General features: G+C 34.3%; 1 protein-coding gene across 1 annotated transcript in view; it reads right to left on the bottom strand.

Annotated features, from left to right (window-relative positions):
* Positions 1-20,937: 20,937 nt before the first annotated feature.
* The window catches only part of LOC134810156 (ubiquitin carboxyl-terminal hydrolase 51-like), a 60,850-nt gene continuing 55,250 nt past the window's right edge, over positions 20,938-26,537 (bottom strand). The window contains exon 4 of the mRNA XM_063811809.1: positions 20,938-20,979. The gene's annotated coding sequence lies outside the window, so the exon portion shown is untranslated. The remainder of the gene's footprint in view (positions 20,980-26,537) is intronic.

The raw sequence follows: 26,537 nt of genomic DNA, 5'->3' as shown, positions 1-26,537 counted from the left end.
AATAATTAATGGAGTTTTTACGGTCAATCAATGGTAAATATTATTGGCATTAGATTTTTCTATTAATTATAGTTTTACCTATGATCATGTATTTTTTCCATTTAAAAATTACCCTAAAACTTAATGGCTTAAAATAACAAATATGTATGACACAATTTATAGAAGTCAGGGAAATGATGGATTTGGGTAGGTGGTTCTGAGTCGAAGTCTCACATGAGTAAAGGTTGCTGTCATGTTGTTGACCCAGGCAGCATCCCCTGAAGCCTTTAATTTGTGTTGGAAGGTCCATGTCTTAGTTTGTTTGCACTGTCGCTACACAATACCATAGACAGGGTAGCTTATAAACAACAGAAATGTTTCTAATGGTACCGGAGGCTGGATGGTGCAAAATCAAGGTGCTTGCAGATTTGGTGTCTGGTCAGAGCCCATTTTTTAGTTCATAGATTACTGTCCTCTAGCTCACATGGCAGAAGGGGCAAGGACGCTTTTTGGGGTCTCTTTTATAAGGGCACTAATCCCCGGCTGGGCACAGTGGCTCACATCTGTAATCCCAGTACTTTGGGAGGCTGAGGCAGGCAGATCACGAGGTCAGGAGTTCCAGACCAGCCTGGCCAGTATGGTGAAACCCCGTCTCTACTAAAAATACAAAAATTAGCCAGGTGTGGTGGTGCGTACCTGTAGTCTCAGCTACTCAGCTACTCAGGAGGCTGAGGCAGAAGAAACACTTGAACCCAGGAGGAAGACATTGCAGTGAGCTGACATGGCGCCACTGCACTCCAGCCTAGGTAACAGAGCAAAACTCTGTCTCAAAAATAAATAAATAAAAATAAAAATAAAAAATAATGATCAAGGCACTAATCCCCTACATGAAGACAGACTATCATCTACCAAAAGCTCCACCTCCTACTATTATTACATTGGGGGTTAGGATTTCACAAATTCAGTGCATCATAGTCTGCTTCTAGAATGTTTAATCATTTGGCTGGATATCAGATAGGATGCCTCGGTTCTTCATGTGAGCTTTCTAGAAAAGATAGTTTGGAATTATTTGCATGGTGGCTGGGCTCGTAAAGAGTTGAAGGAGAGAAAGAGAGAGAAACACCAGTAAGGAGCAAATTAGTTCACTCAAAATTAAAACCCTAGCCTTTGTGACCTTGTCTCAGAAGGTAACATTCCAATCCTGTGGTGTTTTATTTCTTAGATGGGAGTCACTCAGCTTAGCCTGCCTTCAAGGGGAGGAGTATGAAGCTCCACTTCTTTAACTGAGAAGAATCAACAAATATGTAGATATATATATTTTTAATAGTATTACAGCTCATGAACCCATTTAAACCCATTTTAGAACTTTAAAGAAATATTTTAAAACGGAATTTTCAATTAAGCAGAAGAAATTGCCAGCTGTGGAACAGTGAACTTTATCGCTGAAATCACACACATATATACACACACACAGTGCAAACGCATACATGATCAAATCTATAATCTTATTACACAAAGTTTTGTGAGAGGAAAAATGCTTGACTTTTCAAAAGGGCTCATTTATTAAAAATAAAATTACCATTGTGTTCATTTTAGCTGCAACCTTTAAGCAATCAATGACTATATACTTGCTGTAATCATCCTTTAAAATTAGAATTATTGAAAAGCTTTATCACTGATGAATGAAAGAAAGTAATATTGATTTGTGGCCAAGAGAGATAATCTCAGGCAATAAACAGGTGCAGTCTTTGAAGGAATCATTTTATTTTATTACTTTCTGACATTATTGAAGCCAATTTTAAATAAATTCATCATGTTTTTAAATTTAATCACATATTATTTTATCATACATTAGGTAAAGTTTCAATCTAAGTAACTCCTGGATAAAAAATGAAGTATATCAATTTACAATTACAAATACCCAAATTGTACAGGCATGCATTTTTCAATGACATTTATAAATTGTGTTTTGTTGTTTGTGCCTTGTGTTTGTTTTATTAATCAAATTAATTTATATAGATATATGTATGGAAATGAGACAGATATAACCAGTTCTCTATAAGTAAGCATTATTTAATGGAGTCTTTCCTTTCACTAATGATCATCAGGACAACTAGGGAAGTGAGTTGAAATTTTCAGGCCATTAGGTTAATAGTTCTAGTAATTCTAGTAATGTTTCGACAGTCATAATATAAATGATACTATGTGGCTTGAATTAATGCATTTTCTTATGTAACAAATAATAAGACAATTTTTAAAAGTGGTAATTACTATTTTTAAATATCACAATTAAAAATAATGAAAGAAAAGAGGTTGTACATTGAGTAGCCATTACATTATCTTTAAACATATTTATTCTTCATTTCCTAACTTTTCCCACCTTTTGGCTAAATCGTATGTTCTTTCTCTAACCTCACTTCTGTTTTATTACTCTCTGGGAAAGATTTTTATATAAAACATCTAAGCAATCAAACCTAACACAGGATGAATTTCTACACATTACTATACCCTCTGGTCACTATTTTTTTCTTCTCTTTATTGCCCATTTCCCTGTTCTTGAAACATTCCAATTATTTGCCTTCCATGACATTCTACTCTTACTTTTACTTTTCTGTCTCTGATTACTCATTTCCAGTTCCTTTTGTCATCTCCTTGTCTTCCTACACCTGCCAATTAAATTTGAATTTCCTCTGCATTTCATCTTATGTTTCCTTTTCTTCTGCCAAATTCTCTCCTTAGACAAATACAGTCATTCCCATGGTTTTATATCCCACTTATATTCAGGGGCTCTAGAATGTATAGCGCCAGGCCAAATCTATCTTAAGAACTTACTTTACTTAACCAATTACATCTGCATCTGCTCAGGATCATGTAACCCAGATCAGCATTTGGCTCTTTTGTAGACCCATTTTTTCTTTTCCTGGAAGTCTATTTTGACACCTACTTTCTGTCACTACCCACGTTTTAGCATTTAGCCTTGTCAATTTAATCTCATCCATATGTAACTCTATCCATTTTCTTCTCTCTATTATGAACAGCAGTTTGAGCCATCATGACCAATTTTGCAGTATCCCTTCTTAAATTAGCCTCCTGTTTCGCACTGAACATTTTCACCCCCCAGCAATTCCACGGATTTCATTCTCGGAAAAATATAAATGAAGAGTTACATTTTTCAATAGCCATAATCATTAAATTTCCATGCGTAAGAAAATGTTCAGAACAGTATCAGTGCATTTATAATAAAATTAAAAAACTTGACCCACAAATCTCTACTTGTCCTTCTAGTTTTATTTCATTTGTCTCTCGTCAATCTCTACATTCTGATCACCACAATCTTTTAATTCATCTGAAAGCTAAGCTCTCTCTTAATTTAGATTCTCTATACTTGCAATTTTGTCTACCTAGAAGTGTTTTCTTCCATCTTTGGATTGTTATTGCAAATCCATTGAATAGTTCTCATCTGAATTGTTTCTTCCTTGGGATGACTTATAAACACTTCATCCTACAGCCAAATCAGAAGACCAATATCAAAATCTTTCATCACATCCTAAATTTGCTTATATGTAATTATATGGCAAGAATCTCTTTGTCTTTATAATCATTATTCACTTATCTATGTTTTTTAAAAACTCTTCTATGTGGTGATGCTAAGCTCCGTAATGTTGGGCTTGTTACCTGTCTCAACTATCTTCCACACCTACCACAGTACCTGCTACATAGATGTATTCAATATATATTTTTAGAATTAGTAAATGATGAGCAAGCGTGTACTTTTGTTCTCTTTCATTACAGTGTTAGAAATGCTATTACAGCATTAGAAAAGATAATCAAAAAGAAAATTTAATAGATCATCAGAAAAAATCCCAAGACTTTGAGGCAAATGAGCCTACAAACACAGGTGGAATGGACTTGCAATTTACCAAGAAATAGGTTTGTCATACTTAGAAACCAACTGTATAAACATGTTTTTATCTATTAATAACTTCATTTTCCAAAACGCTCTACTTTATATGAGACAATTCTTGATGGAAATACCATTTGCTTCTAGGCTCGTTGCTTAAACATAAAGTTAAAAATCTTTGTATAGACACATAAAATTGTGGTGACTGCTTAACTTTGCAACTATAGTGCTCCTGAAATGCTCATTTAACCAGTCTGTGTTCCAGACCTACAAAACTTAGATGGTGCTAAAATTGCGCAAAAATTGTGTATTTCTTCTACAACTAACTTCTGATAAAAAGGGGGCAGAGAAGGTTAACTCTCTCCCCCTTTAGCTTTATTTGCTTAGTGAATTTCTACAAAACATAATTTAAGTGCTATATTTTTCCAAGGTTTTAATAAGGAAATAAAAACCGCAATAGGTATCTTAAGCAGAAAGTGCATTTCATACATATACAATAGGAAGAGCTAAAATAACTAAAGTAGCTGTGGCATGGAGGAAGGTTTTGAGTTCTTGAATTCAAAGGCACGCAATCATTTCTGCAATCCTGGGTCAAAAAGATGCTCCTACTATTAAAACTTTAAGCTTCTTATGCCCATGAAACTGGGGATTAGGCACGAGGATATTGAATCCTACCACTTCCACTACTTCTGAACTATTGTCTCCATGATTTCACTTGCCAGAATCAACAATAGCAAGACAGGCTTTGATCTCTTCCATTTTTCTAAGTCTGATTCTTATGCAAACAATGGGTAAGTGGTCTAAGCTGCATTCATAAAGCTAGCTCAAGGGAAGCTGCATTGCTTGTTTTGTTTTGTTTTAATTTTCTAACCTCTTCAAAGAGTGGAACGAAAGTTGATGAAACCTGTCCAACAGTCTACCACACACCTTCCATGAAAGGTTCCCCAACACCTCCAACAAAATAATGTAAACACACGCTGGAACCTGTATTACTCTCGCACCATAACACTTCCCACACTTCCCACAATACTTTTTCTCTTCATGGGAATATCCTTCCAAAACATGCTGATATCTCCTAAGCATTATTCATCTGTCGAATTTTCCCACCTATTGTAAGGTCTTCCAATTGTTAGGTTCTTAATAAATATATTTTAAATTATTAAAATTCTGAACTAATGGGTAATCAACTGTACAACCCGAATTGCTGATTCGCATACAGCTGAAGTCCCTCCTCAAAACTTCTGTAATACATGAAACTTAGGCAAATGGTTGGGTCATTACCATATATTACTTTATATTTTTATTTATCAGTATATGTGATTACAGTTATGCTTATGTTAATTGATATGTATATGTTAACTTTTATACATATGTACATTGTATTATTTTGTTACATAGCACAGCATTTTGTACTCAAAAAGTGACCAATAATAATAAGCTGCATACTTTGGGAAGCATTGCAGGCTAGTCATACAGTTTTTGTTTCTCTTTTTTCCCTGCAGCCTGACAACCTTTTTAGTCATTCACTAAACCTCTCTCAGCTTCAGTTTCTTCATCTGCAACATATAGCAAATAATAAAACTTAACTCAGATGGTTCTAGTGTGAAATAATACAGAGTAAATGTGCCACCAAACACAAACCAATGGCTTGATTGACATAACTCACTGCTCATTTTCTTGAAATGATTCAAAGTATTTTCCAGACAAGCACACACTGAGGGAATTCGTCACCACTAAACGAGTCCTATGAGAAATACTCAAAGGTGTCCCAAACACAAAAATGAAAGGTCAACATTCATCATCATCAAAACACATGAAAGTAGCAAACTCATAGGTCTTGTAAAACAGTCACACAAAGTAGGAAGAGAAATCAAATAGCAACACAACAGATTTCCACCAAACCACAAAGACAAAGAGACAGACAGAAAGAAAAACAAAAAACAACAACAAAATAACCCCAAAGAACTTATAAAACAAGTAGAAAACAAATAGCAATATGGCAGAAAGAAAACCTCATGTATTAATATTAACCTTGAATGTAAATGAATTAAACATTCCACTTAAAATATATAGATTGATAGATATTGGGCCAGGTGCAGTTGCTCACACCTGTAATCCCAGCACTTTGGGAGGCCGAGGTGGGTGGATCACGAGGTCAGGAGTTCGAGGCCAGGCTGGCCAACATAGTGAAACCCTATCTCCACTAAAAATACAAAAATTAGCCAGGCGTGGTGGCCGGCACCTGTAATCCCATCTACTTGGGAGGCTGAAGCAGGAGAATCGCTTGAACCTGCAAGACGGAGTTTGCAGTGAGCCAAGATTGCGCCACTGCACTCCAATCTGGATGACAGAGTGAAACTCCATCTAAAAGTAAAAAAAAAAAAGAAAGGTAGATTGATGGAACGAACTAAAAAATGATCCAAAAATATTATGCTTACAAGAAACATATAGACACATACAGACTGAAAAGTAAAGACACATACAGATTTAAAGTAAATGGGTGAAAAAAGATACTCCATGTAATGGAGACTAAAAGCAAGCAGGAATAGCTATACTTATATCAAGTAAAACAGAACTTAAATCTAAAACAGTATAACAATGACAAAGGAAGTCATTACATAATGATAAAGGGATCAATTCAGCAAGAGGATATAACAATTCTAAACACATATGCATCCAACACTAGACCACCAAGATTCATAAAATAAATATTACTAGACATAAAAAAGGAATAGACAGCAATACGATAATACTGGGGGACTTTACCATCTCACTCACAGCATTAAATGTTATCATCAAGACAGAAAACAAATAAACCTAAGACTTAAATTCAACCTTAGATGAAATAGACCTAACTGACATTTACAGAAAATTCTACCCAGCAACTACAGAATATACATTCTTAATAAAACCGCAATTTCACCCAACAATCCCACTACTGGAGATCTACCCAAAGGAGAACAGATAATTATATGAAAAAGGTATCTGCACCCATATGTTTATCACAGCACTATTCACAATAGCAATGTGTCCCTCAGTGGATGATTAGATTAATAAATCTGGCATATATGCGCTATAGAATACTATTCAGCTATACAAAAGAATAAAATCATGTCTTTTGTAACAACATGGATGTAACTGGTCATTATTTTAAGTGAAACAAATCAGACACAGAAAGACAAATACTGCATGTTCTCACTTATAACTGGAAGCTAAATAATGTATACACATGGACATAGAATGTGGAATGATAGACAACAGAGACTTGGAAATTTCAGGAGGGTGGGAGGAGGGGATGATGAGAAATTATGTAATGAGTACAATGTACATTTTTCAGGTGATGTATATTCTAAAACCCTTACTTCAACACTATGTACTTTATGGAGGTAATAAGATTATATTTGTATCCCATAAATTTACATAAATAAAAAATTGCCTTCTGTACTTACTTTAGCCCAGTTATTGTTAGGTTCAACATTCAGCACTTTACTTAAATTTTCTATAGCTTTCTGGACCTTTTTTTGATATTTATATATAGTAGTGTGGCACAGAAGTGCTAATATTTACCAAAATAAAAGTTATATTTTTAATTAAAAATTAATTAAAAGGTTGTAGAATCTCAGGATGGAATGCAGACTGTTACAAATTTATTTATCTAGCTCTATTATGAACCATACAAAACAACTTCAGTGAGGGACTTAAGGGAAAGGGTGCTAGTCAAAGTGATATTGAAAGTGAGTGCAGTCTCTTAAGATGAAAGGCAAAAGAAACTTGTACGAAGGCATTTAATTTAGTTGATAAAGATGTTCCTCTACTAAGGGCAGGTTATCAATTCTGGTACAGCTATATACATATACTGGAAGTGAACAATTAACTAAATAGATGTCACAAAATAAGAGTCAGGATTTTTATTGTTGGAGTGGGGGTTTAGAGATACAGGAAGGCATTGATGCTTGCGGGATTAGGTTAGAGGTAGTGACATCAGTAAGAACCCATGTTTAGCTTAATATAGACATAGATGGTGATATGGTTTACATTTTGTCCCCTCTCAAACCTCTTGTCCAATTGTAATCGCCAGTGTTGAAGGAGGGGTCTAGTGGGAGGGGATTGGATTATGGGGGCAGATTTCCTCCTTGCTGTTCTTGTGATAATGAGTTAGTTCTCACACAATCTGGTTGTTTAAAAGTGTGTAGCATCTCCCCCTTAGTTCTCTTCCTCCTTCTCCAGCTATGTAAGATGTGCCTGCTTCCTCTTTGCCTTCTGCTATGACTGTACGTTTTCTGAGGCTTCCCCATCCTTGCTTCCTGTACAGCCTGTGGAACTGTGAGGCAATTAAAGCTCTTTTCTTTATAAATTACCTAGGATCAGGTAGTTCTTTATAACAATGGGATAATGGACTAATATAGATGTTTACATATAGAAATATTTAAAGATATGTGTCTACATATGTGTAAGAATATACACATTGTTTCTTTGCTCTCTCATCTTAGAGAGCTATGAAAAAATTGATACTCCCTTAGCTACAGGCACAGCTAGCACTTAAATATTGATTTCATATATAGAAAGCAGGGCGTCTTTGAAAGTGGCTGATTCTAAGAATGGGGAAGAAAATAAACAAGATGAGCCTGGGACATCCTCTAGTGCCAGAAATTATGAAAATACTAACAAAAATCTATTTGTGAGATATGTCAAACAAGCACAGGGGCCAAGTGAAAGGTCTTTCAATTTCTAGAATAATTTTAGCAACACAATACATTAATTGGTATTATATTTGGATTATACCCAAAAATGTAATTTTCCTTAGTCCATATTGATATCAATAAATGACTGAATAAACAAATGAATGAGATAAAAGAGGTAAATCTCCTCTGCAAATAATTTACATATGTATTCCAACTAAAGGAAGTCAGCTCTTAAAGACATCTTAAGCAATACTGCAACTGAATTAGCTTTCCAAAGATACTGTCACAATTCATCTATTCCAAGACCTATACATTTCATATTTTAATATCTCCTGAAAATATAATGCATTTTACAATTCAGTGGTATGTCTTAGTTTAATTAGCCATAATGCGAATTACTTGCTTAACGGGACATAAAATAGTGCATTATACAATCTATGGGCTCTTGGACTCAAGAAAATACGATAGAAAGGAGTTTATGTTAGAGTCTGCACACTGACTAAAGATCAGAGCAGAAAGCAGATTCTAGAACAGTCACATTTGTGGCAGTCACTGGTCTCGGCATGCAACAAAATTCAAAGTAAATAGTGGTAAGGTGGGAAATGGACAAAGCTATGTAGCTAGAATCAGAAGTCTTTGAAATCAAAACATCAAGATTCAAACTATTTAGGGGCAGTGGGGCTGACGTGGTGACCGTGGGCCTGATCAGATAAAACCTTTACAAAGAAACAGTAGCTCTCAGACTCACCCCCTGAGACAGAGTTGTTCTGAGGGGAAAATGGGTAAGTTTCTACAGTAACATACAGTACTTAAACATACAGTAAGATACAGTACTTAAAGCCCTGACCTGTCCAGTTCCCAACACATCTTTCTTGATGGGCATCTAAATGTCACCTTTTGGTTTTATTTTTGTGTTTTTCTCATCTAAGCTCTGAGAGCAAAGCCTGACAGGGTGAGCCCCCGAAGTGTGTTCATGTCTTAAGAGTGTCCAGAAGCCACATAGGGAGTGTGCAAGTTTTTCATTTTCATGCCAGGGACAATGTCTCTCTTTATTGAGCTAATGGCAAGGTATGGGCCTCAGAATATGTACAGTTTGAACATATTTGCATCTTCCCTTTAATTAACTGTGAAATCTGTGAGGCTAATGAGAAGAAAATTGATGGGTAGTCGGTGGAAGAATTTTTTTTTCATTGTCATATCTTCAACTTTCCTGGGGTATAATAAGAGATGCACAGTCAATTCAGTATACTTGAAATGTGTGATGTGGTCAAATTTGAGAGATATATATATATATATGTGTGTGTGTGTATATACTTTTGGAAATATCACTACATTCACAACCATCATTATGAAAAGTTTTCTTGTGCACCTCAGTAATCAGTCTCTCCCTCCATGCTGTCTCCAGGCAGCCATTTGATTTTCCATCAGGTAACATGAGTGAGAAGAAAATGTTTGTTGCAAGCTAATGAAATTTTGTGGTTGTTCACTTTTTAGAAACTCTTTGGAATTTTCTTTCTCATATCTTTATTAACATATAAAGTGTCTGTTTGGCATACTTTCAGATAACGTAAATAATATACTCAGCAATTGTTTTGTGCTGGGCTTCCATTTAATCTTTCAAGATCATATGGATTTTTATAGCTTTATATGTTGTGTTTGGCATCTTAAGCTCACTATCTACCTACTGACTCTTAAATCCCAAACTCTAAAGAGGTTCTGAAGATTCCAAACAATGGCTTGATAGCTTAAAGTAAAAAAAGCTCAGGATAACTCAAATTTTGTGACTTAGCATGCTTGAGAAAGTTTTTTTTTTTTTTAAGACAGAGTCTCACTCAGTCACCCAGGCTGGAGTGCAGTGGCGGGATCTCGGCTTACTGCAAACTCCGCCTCCCGGGTTCACGCCATTGTCCTGCCTCAGCCTCCTGAGTAGATGGGACTAAGGCGCCCGCCACCATGCCCGGCTAATTTTTTTTTTTGTATTTTTTAGCAGAGACGGGGTTTCACCGTGTTATCCACGATGGTCTCGATCACCTGACCTCGTGATCTGCCCACCTTGGCCTCCCAAAGTGCTGGGATTACAGGCGTGAGCCACCTCGCCCGGCCTTGAGAAAGTGCGTTTAAGCTCCTTCCTAAATGAATGATTATTTAGTCTTGCAGTGTCCATAATTTCTTTAGGTCACTTATGGAAGTCTCAAACTTGTCTGTAACACCTGATAATAACTTCCAGTACTATTCTAAAATGTAGATTTACTTTATCACATTTTCTTCTAACTTCTACTTGCCCCTGTTATAACAATCTTCATTCTTCTTTTGTACTTATATTTTCTCCTTTTAAAACTCAATATCTAGGTCCTCTCTTATAATTGTGCTTAAAATTCATCCTGCAGTAGTGTCAGAGCAGGGTTTCTCAAAGTCATTGTGGGGAACTATCGTGTACACTGTAAGATGATTAGCAACATCCCTAGCCTCGACCACCAGATGCCAGTAGCACACCCTCTCTTTCACAGTTTTTTTTTTTAATCAGAAATATCTGCACACATTGACAAATGTCCACCGGATGGGAAGAAGAATGTGGGGTGTAAAATTCCCATTTTTGAGACCCACTTGCTTAGAATGTATTAAAGACCTATAATTGAAAATACCTTGGCAAAATCTCCCAAAATTGTCTCTCAAAATAACAGTATATACAGTGTAACATACACAACATCCTGTTATACTAATGAAAAAATCTAAGAAAAACTCTATATGATGATATTTAGATATTACAGTCACTATATTAACTATTAGGATAATGTGCCACTAATTCCCAATCGTCACTGCTTTCATGTAGTGCTTGCTCCATATTGTCTTAATGTTAATCCTTAACATACACGGCCTAACATATTTATTGATGTGAAAGTTTTTGTTTTATTTTCAACAACACGGTCTCAACCAGGGGTGATTTTCACTACCAGGGACAATTTGTCAATGTTTAGAGACAATTTTAGTTTTTACTGCTGTAGGTAGTGGAGTGTGCTATTCACATCCGGTAAGTTTAGGGCAGGAAAACTGGTAAACCTCCTATAATACGAGGCTAGAGCCCACAACAAAATTATCAGGTCCAAAAATGTCAATAGTATTGAAGGTGAGACAATTTCTAGGGAGATATTACACCTTGATATTCTCATTTAATATGCTGGTAATGTAATCCAGCATTTTTCCAAAAATGAGAATAGCCTGGTGGCCTTAAATGTCATTGCTTTACTCTTACTTACATTGGACTAAAGAATGAGATCAAATGCAGCTGAATAATTTGGATATTTAAAGCAATAACATTTTTCACTAACGCGCATAGGCTTAATGCCTGGGTGACAAAATAATCTGTATACCTATTTACCTATAGGTTTACCTATATAACAAACCTGCACATATACCCCTGAACTGAAAATAAAAGTTAATAAATAAAGTAATTACATTTGTTTAGAAATAAAATAAATTTAGAAATGGAAAATATTGTTGAAAATATTCTAAGAATTTTAAATTTATACATTAAAATAAAAATAATCTGAATATTATTACTAATAGAAAATCTTTCTCTTGATCTCAAATTCCAAGTAGAATATCTTTAGACTATCTCTAGCAATAGCTAACAGAATAAGATTTACAAACCTTGACAGATCATTTTTCATGCCTGTGTCATTTTAAAATGAATTGATGGCTGTTAAAACTTAATTTAGTTTGAGTCTCTTCCGGATCATATATATAGTTTTACAGACAGCCATGTTCAATGAAATTATAATATGTAACACAAGAAATATGCCAGATGTAAAGTAAGAATCTCTTTTAAACGCTCTGATATTCAAAAATCTTTATCAGATTTCCTAAACTAACGATTTTAAACAAAACCTTTTAGTTAAGAAAGCATTGGTCTCAATAGTAAATCTGCCAATATGAATTGCTGCATTTTATTTTTGAATTTTCTAAAGGACATCTGCCAGAGTAATTAGATATAAAATCCTGCATGCAATCTAATATTAGATGAAAAGTTTAAACTACCAATGATACAATATTGATGCACAGAGGAATGAATTGATTTTTTATGTTATTCTCAAATTGAAAGTCAATCTTTTTATAAAATAAATTAAATTTATAAATAAATCCAAATAGTGATATTTTAGCTCACTTTTGACAGTAGGTTTTCAGTTTCTGATGTTAACAATGGCATAATTATGATTTGTTGAATGACTTTAAAGTGATCGGATAAGGAAATAATTAGGGTTTGCAGTAGCTGGAGAAAGAAAAAAAAGAAATATTTTGATATTGCATACTCAATATGGCACATACTACGTCATAGGCTTTAATATCAGTTGACTACTCTCTTGAGAAGGAGTACGGTTTGACCTAGACCAGTTTATTTATTCATTTTTGTAATAATTTTTCCTCATTCTCTTTGACACATTGGTTAACCTAAAATTACTGTGTTGCTTAGGACATTGACTAAAAATCGTAGTCTTTCAGTTTGTGGCTGCTCACAGGATTTTTTTTTTTTGCTTTGGCTTACTAAATAATCTTTTATTGGAGTTAAAACAACAAAGCTAGTAAAGATATATAAATCAATGCCAAAAAAAAGGAGACAGGCCTACTTATATGCCATTATCTTCTGTTATTGCCATTGGATAGAAGACAGACATTATCATTTTTAATCAATTGTATACTTCATAAATATGATACAACAGATATTTTTACTTCCAAGATTATACATAGAGTTTTTATGATTCCTTTGTGAGTGTGAACTATATAGCTGTCCCTAAAACATAATTCAGAACAGAAAGGTTTTATTTTTAATTATATAATTTTCTTGCCCAAGTTATATGGATTCATAGGTTACAGAATGTATAACAATATACATTTTTTGCATTTTTTAATTTACTATATAATTTATTTGTGAAACCAAATTTGATATACAACTATGTAAACCATTAAATATGATTTGGATTAAAATAATCTTAACAGACAAATCCAAAAACACTGCATTTTATTATTTCTATTTCTAATGTTACCTCCAGGTTTAAACTCCCCTAAGTAATTGACTCTACCTATTATGTTTGTGTTTTGAAACATCACTCTATATTGTAACAAAAAGAAAAATGACACAATTAGTTTCATATATGTACACAAAAATTTTCAGTTTTAAATAAGGAAGTATAGTTTTGAAATTTAAAAAAGTAAATGTTATAGTATTTTCTCAAATAATTTACTACTCATATTCCCATTGCTTAGTTTCATTAATTTTTACACTCACATTTTACATATCCAAGATATATTTCTAGCTTTATTTTCTGAATGAACTGCTAGGATCTTAGATGAGTTTATTATTTTGCACGAGGTGCCACTGCTTGATACCTGATTGTGTGTATACCCCCTTTTTTTTTTATACTTTTAAGTTTTAGGGTACATGTGCACAATGTGCAGGTTAGTTACATATGTATACATGTGCCATGCTGGTGTGCTGCACCAATTAACTCGTCATTTAGCATTAGGTATATCTCCTAATGCTATCCCTCCCCCCTCCCCCCACCCCATAACAGTCTCCAGAGTGTGATGTTCCCCTTCCTTTGTCCATGTGTTCTCATTGTTCAATTCCCACCTATGAGTGAGAACATCCGGTGTTTGGTTTTTTGTCCTTGCGATAGTTTACTGAGAATGATGATTTCAAATTTCATCCATGTCCCTACAAAGGACATGCACTCATCATTTTTTATGGCTGCATAGTATTGCATGGCGTATATGTGCCACATTTTCTTAATCCAGTCTATCACTGTTGGACATTTGGATTGGTTCCAAGTCTTTGCTGCCCAAGGTAATTTATAGATCCAATGCCATCCCCATCAAGCTACCAATGACTTTCTTCACAGAATTGGAAATAACTACTTTAAAGTTCGTATGGAACCAAAAAAGAGCCCGCATCGCCAAGTCAATCCTAAGCCAAAAGAACAAAGCTGGAGGCATCATGCTACCTGACTTCAAACTATACTACAAGGCTACAGTAACCAAAACAGCACAGTACTGGTACCAAAACAGAGATATAGATCAATGGAACAGAACAGAGCCCTCAGAAATAACGCCGCATATCTACAACTATCTCATCTTTGACAAACCTGAGAAAAATAAGCAATGGGGAAAGGATTCCCTATTTAATAAATGGTGCTGGGAAAACTGGCTAGCCATATGGAGAAAGCTGAAACTGGATCCCTTCCTTACACCTTATACAAAAATTAATTCAAGATGGATTAAAGACTTAAACATTAGACCTAAAACCATAAAAACCCTAGAAGAAAACCTAGGCATTACCATTCAGGACATAGGCATGGGCAAGGACTTCATGTCTAAAACACCAAAAGCAATGGCAACAAAAGCCAAAATTGACAAATGGGATCTAATTAAACTAAAGAGCTTCTGCACAGCAAAAGAAACTACCATCACAGTGAACAGGCAACCTACAGAATGGGAGAAAATTTTCGCAACCTACTCATCTGACAAAGGGCTAATATCCAGAATCTACAATGAACTCAAACAAATTTACAAGAAAAAAACAAACAACCCCATCAAAAAGTGGGCAAAGGACATGAACAGACACTTCTCAAAAGAAGACATTTATGCAGCCAAAGAACACATGAAAAAATGCTCACAATCACTGGCCATCAGAGAAATGCAAATCAAAACCACAATGAGATACCATCTCACACCAGTTAGAATGGCAATCATTAAAAAGTCAGGAAACAACAGGTGCTGGAGAGGATGTGGAGAAATAGGAACACTTTTATACTGTTGGTGGGACTGTAAACTAGTTCAACCATTGTCGAAGTCAGTGTGGCGATTCCTCAGGGATCCAGAACTAGAAATACTATTTGACCCAGCCATCCCATTACTGGGTATATACCCAAAGGATTATAAATCATGCTGCTATAAAGACACATGCACACGTATGTTTATTGCGGCACTATTCACAATACCCCATTCTTTAGACTTTTAAAATCAATACCCACTCTTCCCCACGAACAAGAGAAAGTAAAAACAACTAAGAGTGGATTTCTATATCACGATGACTCATTTTCAATAGAACACTACCATAGGTCAAATGGATGAATGCACAAATAATGAATGGATTAATATCTTTTATATAATCATGTGCCACATAACAACGCTTACATCAATAAGAGACAGCATGTAAAACAATGGCTCATTAAGATTATAATAGGGTTGAAAAATTGCTATCACCATTATAGATTGATCACTCTATGAAGTTTGCACAGTAAGATAATCACCTAGCCACACACTTCTCAGAACATATCCTCATTGCTAAGTGACACAAGGCTATATTTCATTTAATGATTGCGTAAATATTTGTTGAGAAAAATCTGCACTCTAAGTACCAGGATAAAAGAGATTAATAATAAATTAATGATTAAATGCACCATGATCAATCTTATCATTGAGGTCTATATGCTACATTTGGATTACATCATAAAGGCAGAGGTTAATCATCGCAACTTACACAACAGGATACAGAGTGGATCAGCAGATAATTACATAATAGAATACAGTTTGTAACCTGCAAGATGCATTAGAATTAATTAGAATCAAACCATATGTGTGACTTTGGTTTAAATGTGCAAAACCTATTAATATAGATATAGCCAGGACATTTCTATTGTGTGTGTGTGTGTATATATATATATATATATATATATATATATATATACATATATATAGTGTGTGTGTGTATATATATATATATATATATATATTTTTTGTGTGTGTGTGATGGAGTTTCACTCTTGCTGCCCAGGCTGGAGTGCAATGGCATGGTTTCAGCTCACTGCAACCTCCGCTTCCAAGGTTCAAGCAATTCTCCTGCCTCAGCCTCCCAAGTGGCTGGAATTACAGGGGCCAACCACCACACCAGGCATATCTTTGTATTTTTAGTAGAAACTGCTTTCACCATATTGGCCAGGCTGGTCTCGAACTCCTGACCTCAAGTGATCTACCCCCTCGGCCTCCCAAAGTGCTGGGATTACAGGTGTGAGTCACTGTACCCAGTTTGTCTTTATAAATCTTATAGAAATATTTAACTTTTAAAATCAACCACACACAATTAAGACTTTGATAAAAGTAATTAAGAAGTAAAGCAATGGAAAAAGCAATTTTTAAAAACATATATGAATGATTGAAAGCCAGGAGTAAAATTAAGAATTGTATTAAAATATCAGTATTAAAATTAGCTATATAAATATTTAATTAATGCAGCTAAATTGTTAACAAACAAAATTTACAGAAGAAAAGTATGTTAACATTACTGAATCATCTTAAAATCTTATTAAAATTTAAAGTTCTTCTAAACTGAAATTATATCACAGAAAAAAATAATGTCACCTTAAAAAGTTTAGGATTAGAAATACATAATTATTTTTAAATATAATCTTTATATATTAATTATATTTCATTAATGTCTTATTTCTTGAATAAACTTTTTTCATGATACTATTTAAGTGCCACATTCTACAATAATATGGAAAACAATTCTACAAAATGTGGCATACAGTAATTTATAGGTAGTATAGCACACCTTTTATCCCTTTATAGCAAAAACATAATGTGTAAATTAATGTAACACTAAGTCCTATATTGTCATTTTTTGTCAAAGAGCTATCTCCTTGAAAACCATCATCCTCAGATGCATCTCTAACTTAAAAAGACCTTAGAAACTGTAACAATTGTAAATGCATTATAACTTAAAGAGATATTATCTTCACATTAGAGGCTAACAGGCTTATACCTACTGATAGCTGACAAGTATTATAGGAATCCTGGCAGGCAAATTGTTGCATAAAAATTATGTAATTTACTAACTGTGAAATAACCTTTAGAGTTTAGAATCAGTCAAATAAGTAGAACAGACAATTGTTATCAAAGCCATATAAATGGCTATTAAAATTATTTTTTGCTACCCTCATTTTATCTCTGAAGAGACATCTTGTTAAAAAATGAATAATAGACACATATAAATACCTAATTACAAGCAGAGTTAAGATTAAAATTCAGCCTCATTAGGGGTGGGATAGAAATCAGCACACTAAAGAATATTTTGGTGCAGGTAGTTTGTTTCAAATGATTCAACCTTCAACATTACTTCACTTAAATTTTAGCAAACTTTCTGCTATAATTTAAGCATACAGACCTATGACACTAGACATATGTCCTGTGTAAGCCTGGGCTAGGGGAGCTCTATTAAATACTTACATAAACCCCAAAGATGTCCTAAGAAATAAAATTTGGAAAAACTTTGATGTGCTACAGCACGGATTTTCTCATACAGCAACAGAGCAGACACTTGAATGTAGTTATACTCCTGCTTTCCACCTCCCTGTCAAAACAATAAAAAAGGCCACAGGCCTGTGGTTCTGGCCTCCAGGGAACTGGTGGCTTCTTTAACCCACACTGCTGCTGCTGAATCCCATTTAGGTTTAGGGTTTATTTTGTATATGCCTTTGTAGAGGCTAAATGCTGGTCTAGTTGAAAATCAACATAAAACAACCTTAATAGCATCTCATTTTATTGTGACTTTACTTTTTGTGTTGTTTTGTGTTTTACTTTTGGAGACAGAGTCTTACTCTGTCACCAAGGCTGGAGTGCAGTGGCATGATTATGGCTCAACCTCCAGGCTCAAGTGACCCTCCCACTTCAGCCACCTGAGTAGCTGATACTACAGGAACATGCCACCACATAAGGCTAACTTAAAGAACATTTTTTTAGATGGGATCTCACTATGTTGCCCAGGCTGATCTTGAGCTCTTTGCCCCAAGCAATCCTCCCACCTTGGCCTCCCAAAGTGCAGGGATTGTAGGTGTGAGCCACTATGCCAGGCCTCTCTCATGACTTTAAACTTGAACATGCTTTTGTGCCGTGGCCGAGTTTAGGATCCCAACCAGCCTGTGATTACTGTGGTCACCACACAGATTCCCTCTTGTTACATCTTTTAGATTCCATCTTCTCACTCTCATAACTGTGTGGATAGTAAAACAATTATCCATACAGGTATGATATGGGCAGAGAAAATCACAAAATGTTTTAATGAGCAAACACTTTGGGGATGGTAATAATCTTTCTACCACCTTCATTGTCTTGTTTAAGTATCTCTACATTCTTCTTTAAAAATTAGGAATATATCTTTCTTGCTCTTTCGTTGTTGTTGAACACCAGAAGGGGATATTCCTTAATTCTCCATAGCTAAGGACAGTACAGCACAATATTCCATTCAGCAGGTGAAGTCAGTATGAATGAATGCATTTCAATCAGCAAATTGCTGGTTGTGTTGCAACTCCTAGTTATGATGTTTTTTGTACTTTGAAGGGCTCCCATTAATTAAGGTATTTCTTATAAGCATTTAGAAAGATTTTTTTTCTTGGCATGCGGCTTGAAAATTTGTCCTGATATTTTCCCTGTGACAATGTTTTGTGAATTGTAACTCAGCCACTTAAGTGGCTCCTCATAATAAAGCCACATGGTATCCATGTACACATATTTAACAAATCAAAGAAGTGGTTCTCAACCTAATCTCTAGAGGAGGTCCTTCTTGTTCACTTTCTATAACTATGTTGAAGAATAGATTCTAAAAAGCTATCACTAAATTTTCGAATATGTTTTGAAATTTGTGTCCACAAAATCTATAAATCAATAAATGTATAGAATAGAGCATAATAATCCAATTAACAAATTTAAGATGTCATCTAAGCAGGAATGAATGCAATAAATAGGCCTTCTTACTTCAAAATCAACTGCAGAGGTAATGCATTGCCACTAGAATTGTGTGCTGTGTTGGTAATAAATTACCAAAAACTTTGGGGATAAGAAAAATCTGCAAAAAAAATGGTGTGTCATTTGTGAAATATAATCACAAAAATGTTCAGATTTTTATAATTAACAGAAAAATTGTTTTTATTATCTCCAGTGTTTAACAGACACTATTCATGTATACATACAACATTCTTATAATAACTCTTGTGTCCATGTAAATAGCAGTCTTGCCAAAAAGAATTGATTATCATGTAGTAGTTTGTAAGTATTTTCATGCATAGGCTGCAACCTTTTAGAGTGCTATTCTAATAAATTATTAATATTAACTTGATGAATACAATTCTAAGACATTTCATTTGAGGATATGTTTATTAACTATTAGGTTGGTACAAAAGGCATTGCGTTTTTTGCCATTACTTTCAATAAAAAATAGAACCAGCATTTAGAAATCTACTTTCAGAAACTTAATAAAATGAGAATTTGTCCTCTTTTACATATAGGAAGCCTGCATAATAAGCATTCTGTTGCTAGTACATAAGCTTCCCATTTTCATCAGGAACCTATACACTTACATTTCTCTTTTACTAACTTCAATGCATGACTTCTATCTTCAAGGTGATTTCATGCTTCTAGCCACCATGTCTGTACTCCAGGACAGCAGCAGAAAGTGTAGAAAAATAAAAAAGACATACCTCCCTAATGAGTCAACTGCACTTAAGGAGCCATCCCAGAAGTTTCACACGGCTTATTTTAATACAGCTATATCCAGATGCAAGGAATGCTGGGAAATGTGGTATTGTGCTCAGCTAAAGTTGGGATTATGTTAATGAAAATGAGACCATGAACATTGGAAGGTTGAAAGCAATCCCTCATGACATATACAATACAGAAATTAAATTAAATCTTTAAGCAATGTGATAAACCTATGGAATGTTAACAGGCAAAAATAGCAACATTAAAAATTACAGTGAGGGAATAAGGTATGATTCGTTTGTAGATGGTTTGTGTGTCATTAATCTAGGCAAAAAGTGATAAACTCCTCTAACAGTGACCAAATGTATAAAAGAAATAATAATACACACTATGGCTAACAACATTCCATTTTGGCCTATTTACTGTTGTTAAGTCTCTATGGTTAGCATCAGAAATGTACAGTTTTGATAGCCTATGACCTCAACATGTTCAGTTTGATAGTAGAAAGGACAACATAAAGACAAACCAATCAACAAATAAGAATAAAAACTGTTTAAAAAGGACAATATTATCATAAGAACATAAGGATGTGATAATGTATTTGACATAGTTTATTTATTGTTTTATAGTTTGATGATACATATAAATTTACTGCTCCTTCAATGTTAGAATCAATAGAATCATAGCAGAAGTAATTAAGCAGATAAAGATCAAAACGTCACCTTTATTACTTACTGTTTGAAAAATAGTCTAAGGCTGGTTTTACAGGGTTGCTCCTATCCATCACCTGATGTGAAGTTTCTTAGGAAGCTTCAGGACTACACCAAAGAAGCAGAACCTGCTCTTTCACTCTGTTGCATTGTGTGGAGTGCAGGCCATCATGACTGCTCTCTACAAGAAAAAGAAAGGAAATAATTAAGAAACGCACAAAAGTTTGTGAATTGAGAATCCCAAAATAGGTATGAAATTGGTTAGCTTTCTAAATTCACCAATCTCATAACTAACACCTGTCCCCATGCAGTGAATGAGTAAAGGATGGACAGACTCCATAATGATTATTCTAGGGAAAGCCTTCTGAGTAGAAAGAGGAGAGTTTTGCAAACAGTTTTGTATAGTTTACTCTTGTTTATGCACTGATAATAAATAAGAGTTCCTAAAATTCTCTCTAGAACTCTAGGTAAATGAGATATTTCACTGCTCATGCTGTGTGACCTTCATGTCCCATCTGCCTAGACTGTAAATATGCATTCTGAATTTTAAAAGAATTAGTATACTATGCTTACATTAAGCAAAAAAGTACCCTTATTATGCAGGATCAAGTAACACTCTAAAGATTCATGTTTATGAAAAAACACTGATGATTCTATTTTATTATGTGTCTTCTAAAGAGAAAAATACTTGTGCTCTGCAGCATAATTTTACAATGTGCTATTCTAAATACTTTCATTTAAACAAGATCATTATGAAAATGTTTTGCACACAGAAATATATTTTGAATACTTTTTTAAAAAGATCACAAAGTATATGGTCTCTGTACGTGTTCAATTATTTTAATGCTTTCACTATAACAGGAATTCTTAAAGAGGATATGTATTTGCATAATGCTGATAATCCTTTCTCATTTCTGTTTGTGCTTTGGCTGTTGTTACAACCACTGAAAGTAGTAATTACATGAGTGTATTATCCATGATTATCTTTAGATATATGTGCATTTTCTTTAATTAAACTATAAACTCTAAATGAAAAATAAAAAAGAAGTCACCTCTTGTCTCTTTGTACAATATTAAAATTTTTTTCTTGTATCCAGAGTTTCCCAAATGCCTGTTGCAAAATTTTACTTAGGGAGTAGAAAGTGGAGAATCAATATGGTAAAAAAAACTGTGTTACAGGGAAGGAGACACAGGGTAAGCATTTTCCTTATCTTCTCTCCTGTATCTACGAGCTGCACAAGCACAAATGATAGCAGTCACATGAACGAGTACTTTTCAAGAACGTAGAATATTGTGATGGAAAAAAAAACCGCTTTGAAACATCAAATAATATAAAAGCCAGAACTACTACAACTATTTTTTACATCCATAGAAGGTAAACTATTTTTAGATATAAAATTCCTTCTAACAGTAGTCCTGATGATTTAACCAATATTTTGATAAATCAAAGAAGGGAAAAATGGACATTCAGTCCAAAGATGGGCATGTATTCCCATGCCCAGTCAGGCAAAACTTGTGGATGTTCTTACAATTCATTCAACAAATAATTTTTAAATGGCTACTGAATACCTGGAAAGGTTCTAGACACAGGGGCTATAGTAAGAAACAAGAAGGAACTAATTGACAAGAATGTGCTCACTGACAATGAAACATCTCCTCATGGAGCTTGAGTTCTATTTGAAAAGACAGAGAACAAAAAAATATTATTGCACAGAGTGTTAGTTATGTGTGAATTAAAAGACTGGTCAGTACTTGAAGGAGAAGGAGTGACAACAAATCTCACTTCCAGTTCTATTTACCTGAACAGATTAATTCTATTTTGTTTCAATGCAACAGTAGTCCTACGGTTAACAAGATGCACTACACAAAGCAAACAACTTATAAAATGCATTTTTTCCTTATATTGCAAATCAATTTTAAGTGGATCTACAAATATACAATAAATAATATAAATTACGGATCGTTTGTTTCTAAGGTAATAAGTAGATTTGTTAATTTCACATAAATAATTTCAGAAGGAGAGCAAATGTAAAAATGTGTTTTAGACAGTGGAGATGCCATTTTATTGTAAGACTATTTATACTCAAAGGTCAAAGTAATCAGCTTTCTATGTCAATGATCGTCCTTCTCTATTTCACCCAGTTCCAGACAAACCCAAGTCTTCCAAGTCTCTTCATATATCTGATCCAATAAAATCTATAATGAGTTCAGTTAGCATACACACACACACACACACACCACACACACACACAAGCAAACACACACACACGACTGCATTGAAATACTTGCTCTAGGGAAGGAACATAGTGTATATGCAACTTGTGTACTTTCTAAGTATGGGAAGACTAATCCTTTAACAACTGCATTTACTTTCTTTCACTTCTATCGTTGCTATCTACTCCTCAGAAATCTACTTAAACAACCAATAAATATATATGATGTTGTTATGAGAGTTTTGGAAATAATTCCTAAAAATTTGCATGGTTGCCTCTTTATATTTGGCAGCTTCTATCACCCATGGGAACAACCCCTACAGAATGATCAGAATATAAAGCATGTGAGCCCTGGGTTTCTCAGGCACTGGAAGGACCTGTCAGAATCCTCTCAGGTGGGTCAAAATGGCCAGGCTTTATACCTCATCTCCATTCATGTTTGCATGTCCAGTGCTCCAGGATGACCTAACATTGAGCCAGACAATGGTTACAGCTGAGGCAAACTTTGAAGGAGCTGAGAGCTGAAGGCTGCTTTGTAATGTTGCTCCTAGCAGCCAAGGGGGAAAGAAATCTTTTCTTGAAGAGCGATCTGTGTCCATAGCAAAATGTTTTTTTCTTAGCTCTTGTAAAATCGAAATTGTTTGCTTTTGAATTTTTTTAAATGATTCCTTTAAGATTCTTAATACCAAGATATCACAAGGTCAAGGAATTTTATAAAGAAGTATTTCTATTTATGTAATTTCCTAAATTTATCTATACATAAATCAGCACTAAAACATGCCTTTGATACTAGCAACTTGATTGGTTTGTGAACCACATCTGTCATGCAAATACATATGGCTGTTTTTAGATAAATTCTAAAGGTATTACCAAATCATTTAATTTTATTGTGCATCTCAATATTCTGGTTGATGTATAAGTTTAAATAGAACAAACTATTTGACATTGAAATGTTCTTTATCAAAGGAGAAGGAATACAATTTTAAAGCCACAACGAGTGACACATAGTTCTGAATGATTTATTGGCTGTCTGCCATTCTGAAATGGCTGCCAGTCAATGTTACATGTGACATCTTTCAGATAGTGTGAACTCTTTTATGCAAGTACCTTTCACTATAAAATTACAGCTGAAGATCATGAAGAGAAAACTGTGGTGTTTATCTTAATGGGCTGAAAGACCTATTTCAACAGTTACAATAATTCAGAAAAATAGTCTGAAGTCTAGTATTTCAATAATGTTATTTTCATAGATTTTAATCTCTAAAGACAATGCTTCAGTTTTGTAGAAAATGACTTTTCTAATCATCCTGGATTTCAAAATTCTTTCCATTACTTAATATTTAAATCACTGGCAGAACTTGGCATGAGGACTAGAGAGCTGTCACCAAGCAGCCAGTCATTTTTCTTGGCTTCCCATATGCCATGCCCAGCAATAGAGCATTTCTTAGTGGCTGAGGAATAGCAGCAGTGCTAAACACAGAGATGACATTAACAGGAATGAGAGGGTCCAAGCTGTTTTCCTAGACTAATTCTCATTCAGCCTGAATTCAAAGCATTTTCCTATCATTATTATAGATATTTCGCTTGTGGTATTATCTATCTTTTGGCAATGTTGATTTTTTTCTGATTATCCAAGTAAGTAATGTTAATGGAAAAAATCAGATATTAGGGGAAAAAAAACTCTAGAAATAAATGTTAACCCAAGACAATAACAATTCAATTAATTTATATGATACCTTAGGGATTGTGTCAATTATTTTTTAAATGAAATTCTAAAAATTCAACACCTGTGTTTTCTCCTATGATTACATATTCAACTAGGGCACAATTGTAAATGGTTGTATTTGGTTGAATTTTTAGATTGTTTATAAGTTTTACTCTTGCAGACAATAATAATGGAGTTTCTTTGAAAATAAATTTAGTTGTTCTATAACCAAGGCATAAATATTCAATTCAATAAAATTAGCAAAAATATTAAATGAAAAGTATATTATATATAAAATGCATAAATAAAATAAAATATCCTGCACTGATCATTTTATGTCTATGGTTACCCTATTGATTCTGTGCACATTTGCATATGGGTATATATGCAATTTTATAAAATGAAGTATTAATAGTGTACATAAATTTAGTAATTATTTTACCCCTTAAAAGTATATGCAATGAGTGTCACTTATATATAAATTCTGTTAACGTGGAAGAAGAATGTTAGTCAAAAAAACTACGAATTTAACAATTTTCTGGTTAATTCAAAGGGCTTTCCAAAAATGTCTTTTAAAATTCAATTTCATTTATTTTCTCATAGCAGAATATGAGAATGAATCTTTTTTGCTGCAAATTGGCTAGCAATAAATTTTTATTTTTATTATTTTAATTCTGTGAATTTCGGGAATGGAGTCTCATTCAGTATAAATATTATAATACTAATGAGATTGACTCCCTCCTTCTTATTAACAGTGTGCATTTTTACCCTCAGTGATTCAGTGCATGGTGTAGTGCTATAATTAAAAATGAACATTTTTTTAAAATTTTATTATTATTACATTTCAAGGTTTAGGGTACATGTGCACAATGTGCAGGTTAGTTACATATGTATACATGTGCCATGCTGGTGTGCTGCACCCATTAACTCGTCATTTAGCATTAGATATATCTCCTAATGCTATCCCTCCCCCCTTCCCCCACCCCACAACAGTCCCCAGCGTGTGGTGTTCCCCTTCCTGTGTCCATGTGTTCTCATTGTTCAATTCCCACCTATGAGTGAGAACATGCGGTCTTAGGTTTTTTGTCCTTGCGATAGTTTACTGAGAATGATGATTTCCAATTTCATCCATGTCCCTACAAAGGACATGAACTCATCATTTTTTATGGCTGCATAGTATTCCATGGTGTATATGTGCCACATTTTCTTAATCCAGTCTATCATTGTTGGACATTTGGGTTGGTTCCAAGTCTTTGCTATTGTGAATAGTGCCGCAATAAACATACGTGTGCATGTGTCTTTATAGTCCTTTGGGTATATACCCAGTAATGGGATGGCTGGGTCAAATGGTATTTCTAGTTCTAGATCCCTGAGGAATCACCACACTGACTTCCACAATGGTCGAACTAGTTTACATTCCCACCAACAGTGTAAAAGTGTTCCTATTTCTCCACATCCTCTCCAGCACCTGTTGTTTCCTGACTTTTTAATGATTGCCATTCTAACTGGTGTGAGATGGTATCTCATTGTGGTTTTGATTTGTCGTCTCTCACCACTCCTATTCAACATAGTGTTGGAAGTTCTGGCCAGGGCAATTAGGCAGGAGAAGGAAATAAAGGGTATTCAATTAGGAAAAAAGGAAGTCAAATTGTCCCTCTTTGCAGACGACATGATCGTATATCTCGAAAACCCCATTGTCTCAGCCCAAAATCTCCTTAAGCTGATAAGCAACTTCAGCAAAGTCTCAGGATACAAAATCAATGTACAAAAATCACAAGCATTCTTATACACCAGCAACAGACAAACAGAGAGCCAAATCAT

Source organism: Pan troglodytes, chromosome 4 (genome assembly GCF_028858775.2).
Source record: "Pan troglodytes isolate AG18354 chromosome 4, NHGRI_mPanTro3-v2.0_pri, whole genome shotgun sequence".
Lineage (NCBI taxonomy): Eukaryota > Metazoa > Chordata > Mammalia > Primates > Hominidae > Pan > Pan troglodytes.
The sequence above is the reverse complement of the archived record's forward strand: the minus strand, read 5'-3'. Positions and strand labels throughout refer to the sequence as shown.